This window comes from Pocillopora damicornis, chromosome 3 (genome assembly GCF_964200805.1).
Source record: "Pocillopora damicornis chromosome 3, jaPocDami1.2, whole genome shotgun sequence".
Taxonomy (NCBI): Eukaryota; Metazoa; Cnidaria; class Anthozoa; order Scleractinia; family Pocilloporidae; genus Pocillopora; species Pocillopora damicornis.
Genome location: NC_142672.1, coordinates 18,126,729 through 18,136,200, shown reverse-complemented (window position 1 = coordinate 18,136,200; position 9,472 = coordinate 18,126,729).

The window sequence follows — 9,472 nt, the reverse complement described above, 5'->3', positions numbered from 1 at the left end:
TTGCAGTATTGCCAAGACCATGGAGATGGCAGACAGGAACACCCAAGAATTTCACCCTTCACGCAGTGAAACTGTTCAAGTAAACAGGTTGACAGAACAAGGAAGTAAAAACACTGAAAAGAAGAACACTGAACAATTGTCATGTCCTAGGTGTGGGGGTAATCATTCAGGTCAGTCTTGTAAATTTAAGTCAGCAAAATGCTACAAGTGCTCCAAGATTGGGCATTTAGCTTCTGTTTGTCGCAGTAAGGATGAAAAGAAAAAGGGTAAAATTCATAGTGTACAGGCTTCAGAATCAGGCAATGATGAGTGTGAGGATGAGGAATTAGGACCTTATTCTCTGAATTCGCTTGACCAAAACAAGCCTAATTGCAATAGGTACACTGTAGAAATGGAAATCAATGGTAAACTGTGCATGATGGAGTTAGACACAGCTGCAGATTTCTCAATAATGAGTAGAAGTGAATATCTAGAGAGGTTTGCAGACAAGCCTCTGTCTCCTTCTAAAGTAACACTTAAGACATACACGGGTGAATTACTTGATGTGTTAGGGGAAATGCAGTGTGACATAGTGTATAAGGGTAAACAATACTCTCTACCCATTCTTGTAGCCAATTATGATGCAAAACCTACTTTACTTAGTAAAAACTGGCTGCGGCACATTAAGTTTGAGTGGGGTGAGATATTTTGTATTCCCAAGGGAGACCCTAGGAGTGCTGATAGTCAACTGAATGAGTTGCTATCAAAACATAGCAAATTGTTTACTGAGAGTTACAAAGGTATGACGGGCCTTGAGGCCCATATTACCATGAGAGGCGATGCAAAACCTGTATTCGTGAAAGCGCGTAGGGTTCCATACGCTTTAAAAGAGCAAGTCGAAAAAGAGTTAGACAAACTAGAAAAGCATGGTGTTATTCAGAAAGTTGACAGGTCACTTTGGGCTAGCCCAATTGTGGTAGTGCCAAAGGCTGATAACACTGTCAGAATATGTGGAGACTACAAATCCACTATCAATCAGTCAGTTGAAGGTGAGCAATATGTTTTACCTACTACTCAGGATTTGCATGCTGCTCTGGTTGGCTCTAAGGTATTTAGTAAGCTTGATCTATCACATGCCTATGCCCAGCTGAATGTTGACAAAGAAAGTCAAGAGTACTTGACAATTACCACTCATAAAGGCCTTTATTCCTACCAGAAATTGCCCTATGGGGTCAAGTCATCCCCAAAAATCTTTCAAGCAAAAATGGATCAAATTCTTCAGGGAATTGAAAAATGTGTTTGTAAACAAGATGACATCTTGATAGGGGGCAATGACTGGCAAGAGAATCTCAAGATACTTGCTGATGTGTTGGACAGGCTAAACCAATACAATTTGCATTTAAAACTGGCAAAATGCGAGTTTTTGAAACCTGAAGTGGTTTATCTAGGTCTGAGAATAAGTGCCAAAGGCCTGCAACCGGTGGAGGAGAAGATCAGTGCAGTGAAAAGAGCCCCAGCCCCAAAGAATGTGAGTGAATTAAGGTCCTTCCTGGGCATGGTTCAGTATTATCATTCCTTTTTGCCAGGGCTGGCTACAACCTTAGCACCTCTGCATAGGCTTTTGCAGAAAAATATTCAATGGGAATGGACAGATGACTGCCAGAAAGCTTTCGAGGCATGCAAGGAGGGCCTCACCAGTGAGTCGCTGTTGGTCCACTATGATCTAAATCGTGAACTTAAGTTAGCTTGTGACGCATCGAGTTATGGTTTGGGGGCAGTGCTTAGTCATGTAATGGAGGATGGTCAAGAAAGGCCAATAGCATATGCGTCACGTACCCTCAGCTCAAGTGAGAAAAATTATGCTCAAATTGAACGGGAGGCCTTGTCTATTATTTTCGGGGTAAAAAAATTTAATCAGTTTCTATATGGACGAAAGTTCACTTTAGCAACTGACCACCAGCCATTGTTGGCTATTTTGGGCCCAAAAGCAGCTATACCCACACTTGCAGCTGCCCGTATGCAGCGCTGGGCACTTGTCCTTTCAGCATATGACTATAACATTGAGTACAGGAGCTCCGAGAAGCACAGCAACTGTGGTGCCCTTTCTAGATTACCCCATGAAGAGTCTAAGATTGGCAGTGAGAGTGAGATTTACAATGTAAGTGCCATTGACAAAGATTTCCCCATAACTGCAAAAGAGATTGGGAAAGCTACATTGATGGATCCAGGGTTAGGCAAGGTACTTGATTGGGTCATGGTGGGGTGGCCAGAGGTTTGTGATGAAGATTTAAAACCCAATTACACCCGTCGACATGAACTTTCTTGCGAACAAAATTGCATTCTCTGGGGTTCCAGGGTGATCATTCCCCCAGTATTTAGAGAAAAGATGTTGGAGGAGTTGCATTGGGAGCACCCAGGCATTTGTGCAATGAAAGCAATAGCACGCACCTGTGTTTGGTGGCCCAAGATGGATGAGGAAATTGAACAAAAGATTAAACTATGCTCAGTGCGTCAGGATGTGCGGACCTCTCCACTTTGTGCCCCATTGATACCCTGGAAATGGGCCACGCGACCCTTTCAGCATATTCATGTTGATTTTTGTCAGAAAGGGAGTGATTTTTTTTTTGTGGTGGTTGATACTTTTTCAAAATGGTTAGAGGTTAAGCACATGACCACAATCACCACAGAGAAAACCATAAATGAGTTGCGTCTTATATTTGCCCAACATGGTTTGCCCGAGGAGTTGGTATCAGATAATGGGCCACAATTTGTTTCAAGTGAGTTTGCTGAGTTTATGTATAAAAATGGCATTAAACATACCCTAACTCCTCCTTATCACCCACAATCAAATGGTGCTGCTGAGAGATCAGTCAGGGTGGTAAAGGAGGCGCTTGTCAAACAAGTTCTAGAGGGAAACAAGGGAAGGTCTATCAAACATAGACTAGCAGACTTCCTCTTGAGATACCGTACCACCCCACACAGCACCACAGGTGCTACGCCAGCAGAACTGTTGATGAGACGTAGACTGCGTACTCGTTTAACTCTAGTGAAACCTGATCTAGCCAAAACCGTAGAGAGTAAACAAATAAGCAGAAGGAATATGTTTCAAGATCCGTTTTTATCAACCATTCAGTAGCATACAGCGTTGTAAGACAATACAGATGTAACTCGATCTCAGACTACTTAGACATTATGGCGCATGTAATCACGTACATATTGTAACATCCTCCCTTTTTTTTTTTTTTTTTTTTTTTGGTGAAGAAAAGCTTGGAAAAAAGAGAAAAAGAAAGAAAGAAAAAAAAAGAAAATTAACCAATAAAAGTGTCAATGTCAGTTCAGTTCAGAATCAATGCCATAGGACAAAATCTATCAGCTGGTGAGTTCGACATGAGAGGATTGGTAAACGAGAACACTGAACCCTATGATAACCACGAAGAAGGATTTAAAGTCACGAGTCTAGTCACGGATATAGTCCTTGAGGTATGCTGGGCTCCTCCTGACACGCTCTGACCTCCGACATTGTTCCGGAACAGTCACCTCTTCAGGGTGTGGCTCATGAGGAGCATTGCTCTGGTCAAGGTAGATGCTGCGGTTGTGGTCGCCTGTTCATCTGTGCTGGCCATATCCGGTTCTGGCGCTGTGATGGTGGGTTCAACTGGTGGTTCAGACGTTTTCCGCAGGTGCTGTCGGTTTCTGCGGTAGACTGCTCCGTTGTCCGTCTCAACGGTGTATGATCGGTCGTCGAGTCTTGCAGTGACTTTGGCTTTGCACCAAGAGTTATCTCCAAGTTTGAATGGCTTCATTCTAACAACATCGCCTTCAGACAAACTTGGTAAATCCTTTGCGGACCAGTTGTAGTACTTTGCTTGGGCCTGCTGGCGCTGTCGCAGCTCTTTCTTTTCCACTTCCAGGTTTATGGTCCTGGGTAGTAGTAGGCTTTGGGTGGTAGGAAGGAGTGTTTTGGTCCTTCGGCTCATCAGACGTTGTGCTGGGCTGGTCGTCGTCCCTTGTGTCGGCGCGTTTCTATAGTCGAGTACGGCGAGGTATGGGTCGGTTCCAGCCCTGATTGATTTCTTCAGAATGCGCTTGACTGTCTTCACCCCAGACTCGGCCTTGCCATTGGCTTTGCTGTTTCCAGGGCTACTGGTAAGGTGCTCAAAATCCCATTTTCTGGAGAATTCAGCGAATTCGTCACTTGTAAACTGTGGCCCATTGTCACTGATCACTTGATCAGGTATACCGTAGCAAGCAAAGTGACTCTTTAGCTTCAGAATGGTGGTGCTGGCTTTAGTGTTCGGCAACCTATCCACCTCCCAGAAATTGCTATAGTAGTCGATGGTGACCAGGTAGTCTTTGCCATCAAGAGTAAAGATGTCTGTGGCGATCTTCTCCCAAGGACGGGATGGGACCTCGTGGGACATTAGTGTCTCCTTTGGGTGCGTGGTGCTGTCGAGTTCTCTACATATTTCACAGGCAGAGATGTGGTGCTTCATTTCTGCAAACATGCCTGGCCAGTAGATACATTCACGGGCACGCCTCAGACACGCCTCTATTCCAAGGTGGGACGAGTGAATCTTCAGCTTCATATCTGCATGAAGGCTCTTTGGTATCACAACGGAATTTCCTTTGAAAATCAGCCCATCTTGTGCGGTCAGTTCGTCGCGCATACTGAAGTAAGGGTGTATCAGTGCTGGAGCATGCTCCTTCTTCTCAGGCCATCCTACGAGAATAGTATCTGACAGCTCTCGCAGACACTGGTCCTTCCGGGTCTCTGCTCTTATCTCGTCTAAACGTTGGTCAGGTATGGGTAGATAACGGACCATGTTAACTGATTCGAAGTCATCTACTTCTTTTCCGTTGTAGGGCAGGTAAGCCCTTGACAGCATGTCAGCCAAATGCATGTTCTTGCCACGCTCATAGTGCACAGTGAAATCGTATTTCTGTAACCTCATCCTCATTAACTGGAGGTGTCGAGGCGCTCGAGCGAGTGGTTTCTGTAGAATCGTCTCCAGTGGCTTGTGATCACTTTTGATGTGTACATGTCGACCAAATGTATACTGGTGAGGCGTGAGTGGCCCAGTGGTCAGAGCGCTGGACTCTGGGTCGGACGGCCCAGGTTCGAGTCCTGGATGGGGCACTACATTGTGGCCTTAAGCAAGTCGCTTCACTCACCTTGCTTCGTCTTCTCGGATAAGACGTTAAGCCGGAGGTCCCGTCTCCTGCAGGGTTTGGGGTAGGAGACGTTAATTTCCCACGCACGAGATTACTGTGTGATGGATGTCCTCCCCTGGGTTGGGTTGGGTGGATAGAAATACACGTACACGTTTAAATGAGTACTTCTGTACTCCTAGGTGTCACGTGTTTAAATAAAGGATTGGATTGGATTTTTGGATTGGTTGAAACGCTCAAGAGAGAAGACAATCGCCAGCATCTCTTTCTCTATTTGAGCATACCGGGTTTCTGTGTCGGTAAGGGAGCAACTTGCGTACTCTATAGGCCTGCCGTTCTGAAGTAATGCTGCACCAAGGCCACTCTGGCTCGCATCACACTGTATGGTGAGGTCTAGGGAAGGGTTGTAGTAACGTAGAACAGGCGCTTCTGTTACTAGCCTCTGCACGTTTTCAAACGCCTGGTCTTGTTCCGAAGACCAGTTCCATGGAGCGTCCTTCCGAGTCAGGCGACGAATCGGTTCCATGACTTCAGACAGTTGCGGAAGGAACTTGGCTAGATAATTGACAAATCCGTTGAGGTGCTAAACGCCCTCCACATCTTGTGGTTTCAGCCATTTTGTGATCGCCTCTACTTTAGCAGGATCAGGCTTCAGGCCCTTGTTCGTTAGGAGATGCCCCATGAAATTTACCTCGCTCATCCTGAGCTTCATCTTGCCTGGGTTAAGGACAATGCCGCGGTTCTTGCACCTTTGTAGGAGATCTCTGAGACTCCTGTCGTGGTTTGCAGTGGCTTCTTCGTCGGTCTCTCCAGTGCCATAAATGAGGATGTCGTCCGCGGTGCACAGAATACCAGGTAAGCTTTCCAATGCGTGAGTTAAATGCTTCTGGAAAATCTCGGACGAGGCGGAGAGACCGAAGGGCAAACGAATCCATCTGTACCTTCTGTAGGGCGTTGCGAAGGTTGTGAGTATGCTGGACTCAGGGGCAAGGACACTGTGCCAGTATCCCGACTTGAGGTCAACTGTCGAGAATACTTTTGCTTTTGAGAGCTCCGGGAGTATGTCCTCAAGTACAGGAAGTTGATATCTTTCTCTCTTCAGGGCGGTGTTAAGTGGCCTGGGGTCGATACAGATTCTCAGCGCTCCAGATTTCTTCACAGCCACGGCAAGACTGCTAACCCATGGAGTGGGTTCATCGATTGGAGCTATGACCTCCAATTGCTGTAGTCGATCCAGTTCTTTCCTCAGTTTCTCTTTGAGTGACGTTGGGACACGGCGTGGAGGTGCGACGACGGAAGTTGCGCCTTGTTCGACTTCAAGGTGAACTGTTCCTGGTAGTGCTCCTAGCTCTCTTTGGAACACCTCTGGGTAGGCCGCTATTATTTCGTCAGCCGTCTGCACGCTCTTAACCTTTGCCCTTGATCGTTCAGGTGGTTTTGCGATCGTGAAGTTTTGAGTGTTGACAGTAATTAGGCCCATCTGTTGAGCTGCCTTTGCTCCAATGAGTGGGGTCAGTTGTCTATCAACGACAAGGAATTCCACCGAGAACTTCTTCTTATTCTTTGGATTGTGGAGAATTAATCGACAGGAACCCAGTGGCTTTAGTGTTGTGTCGTTCCACATTTGTAGTGTCTTTGTGGTGGGCTCAAGCTTCTTATCAGCCACTAGATCGGCGGAAATGACATTCACCGAGGCGCCGCTGTCTACTTGAAATTTCACTTCTGCCTTGCCCACAAGCATCTCAGTGTAGATTACTCTTGGGTAATCATGTTCTTGTGTAACAGCGTGTATCATGTCCGGTCGTGCAACAATGCTTGTAATGTACTCCATGTCGTTGTCATCGGAGGATTCATCTCTCAAGTTGTACACTTTTCTGGTCGGAGTAGTGCAGGTTGTTGCGAAGTGATTTCTGCCACCGCACTTCGTACATTTCGCGCCCCACGCTGGACACTTTCCTTTTTCGAAAGGATGTGCTTTGCCACAAAATTTACAGGTCTTCATCTTCCCCGCGCGGCTTTTCCTAGACTTGTCATCACGGCGGCTGGAAGGTGGGTGTTTATCTTGCATAGCGTGAAAATCTTCGTTCTGGGCGCCCGAGATCGTTTTCAATTGCAAATTTGTTGCCTCAGAACTCTTGCAAAGATCGATACACTTCGCCAGGGTGAGACTCCGTTCTTGTAGAAGCCGTTTGCGAGTGCGGTGATCTTGAATGCCCAGGACGATCCTGTCGCGAATGATCGAATCACGCATGCAGTCACAAAAATTGCATGTTTTCGCTAGTGTACGAAGGGCGGTGACATAAGCATCAATGCTTTCGTTTTCCTGTTGAGTTCTGGAGTTGAAAGTGTACCTTTCAAAGGTTTCGTTCAGTTCGCCGATGGTGAATTCGTCGAACTTTTGTATTATCTTTGCCAGATCATGTCTATCGTCTTGAGTGTCGAATTGGAAGCCGTTAAAAATCTTTAACGCATCAACACCGATACAGTGGAGAAACAATGCGACTTTGTACGCCGGCGGTTTCAGCTCGAGTTGAGCAATGACCATGTAGTTGCCCCTCATTTGTTTCCATACTTTCCAGTTGTCCGCCACATTCCCAGTCGTAACTAGTTTTCCAGGAGGCATTATCCCGGCCATCGCGCCAAAAGGCGGGTGTTGCACAACTCCCAGTTGTGTTAGGGTCTGTTGCGAAGAGCCAGGTGGTGGCGCTTCAGGCGCCGTTTCTGAGTCGGACATTACTACACCAAGATGATTTCAACTGTTTTCGACTCCGTAAGTGGTAGGCGGAGGGTTCGTTATCCTATTTCACTGCCACCATGTTTCAAGATCCGTTTTTATCAACCATTCAGTAGCATACAGCGTTGTAAGACAATACAGATGTAACTCGATCTCAGACTAGTTAGACATTATGGCGCATGTAATCACGTACATATTGTAACAGAATATAAGGATTTAAAGGGTCATCAAGATAGGCTGTTTGCAGAGAATGACATAGTTTGAGTGAGAAATACTCAAGCCCGTAGCAATACTGAGAGGTGGATTCTGGGAAGGGTAGTTAAGGTCTGTGGACCCAGAACATATTTAGTTAAGACTGGCTATAAGACCAGATATGTTCATGTTGATCATTTAATTAAAGCACATGATCAGGTGCCACATGAAACTAGAGAGTTGGACATACCTGTCTCAGAACTGTGTGAGCAACCTACTCTAAGTGTAGATAATAGCCAAGTTTCATCCGGGGTGCCGCAGCCACCAGTCAATTTTTCAGATAAAGATAATGAGCCTAATTCTAGTATTAGTGAAGAGAATGTAAACACACCATCGCCGGTTGTTCTGAGGCGATCAGAGAGAATTAGGAAACCTGTTGACCGACTGAACCTGTAGTGAATGTTATAGCTACTATTGTGTTACTTGTAAGGATATCTTATTTGTAAGGGGAAAGCAGTGTAATATATTAAGTACCCTCTAGGTTTACTGTGTATGTACCCAGAATACATTGCTGGAATAAAGTTGTGTTGAAGCGGCCATGTTGTTTGACCTCGTGGGTTTATATCACTAGCAATATACTACAAAATGCATGTAAGTTTCTGTAAATCCTCAAACCAAGCTGTTAATCAATGAAATGTAGACTTCTATTGTTCTTTGTCCGAGGATGTTATATAATTGAAATTGTTACTGTTTATAGCTTAAATACATCGTTTGACAAGAAAGACATGTAAGTTTGTGTAAATCTGACTTGCATAGTACCATATAGAAAGTTATTGTTGGCTTCATTTTTGCTCTGTATTGTTTTGTTGTTATATTATTCAATTTTCCAAATAATTTCTAAAAAGGGAAGAAAACGATTATCATTACTACATCTAGTCATAGACAGTTAACCAAGGGAGAGGATTCTTTATGTAGTGAGACAGTGTTCCCCACAGAAAAAAAAAAATTCAGGAGGTAAATAGTCTTTAAAACTAGAGGAAAGTGAAGCAAAAGCTACAGCAAAGGCAAATGTGACCTTTTTTTACTTAAAAAACTGTGATAATCATTTTATGACTGTGTTTGAAACTTCATCTTATTTCTGTTGTTAGTATGCATATGTTTTAATAAAAGCTCCAAGTTTAAGTTCCCTGGCTAATTCTTTTAAGGTTTCAAAATAATCAACTTGTCATTTCAGGGTACTTCAAGTGCTATTGGAAGCAGATGACAAAAATTGAAAAGTTTTCTGCAATTTATTAAATAATTGATACATAACACAAGGTAGCTCTAAGGAGCCTTTGATCAAGAATAATGATCAGTTTTGTCCAAAAATATCGCACAAGTTTTTGGCACTTATTTTAA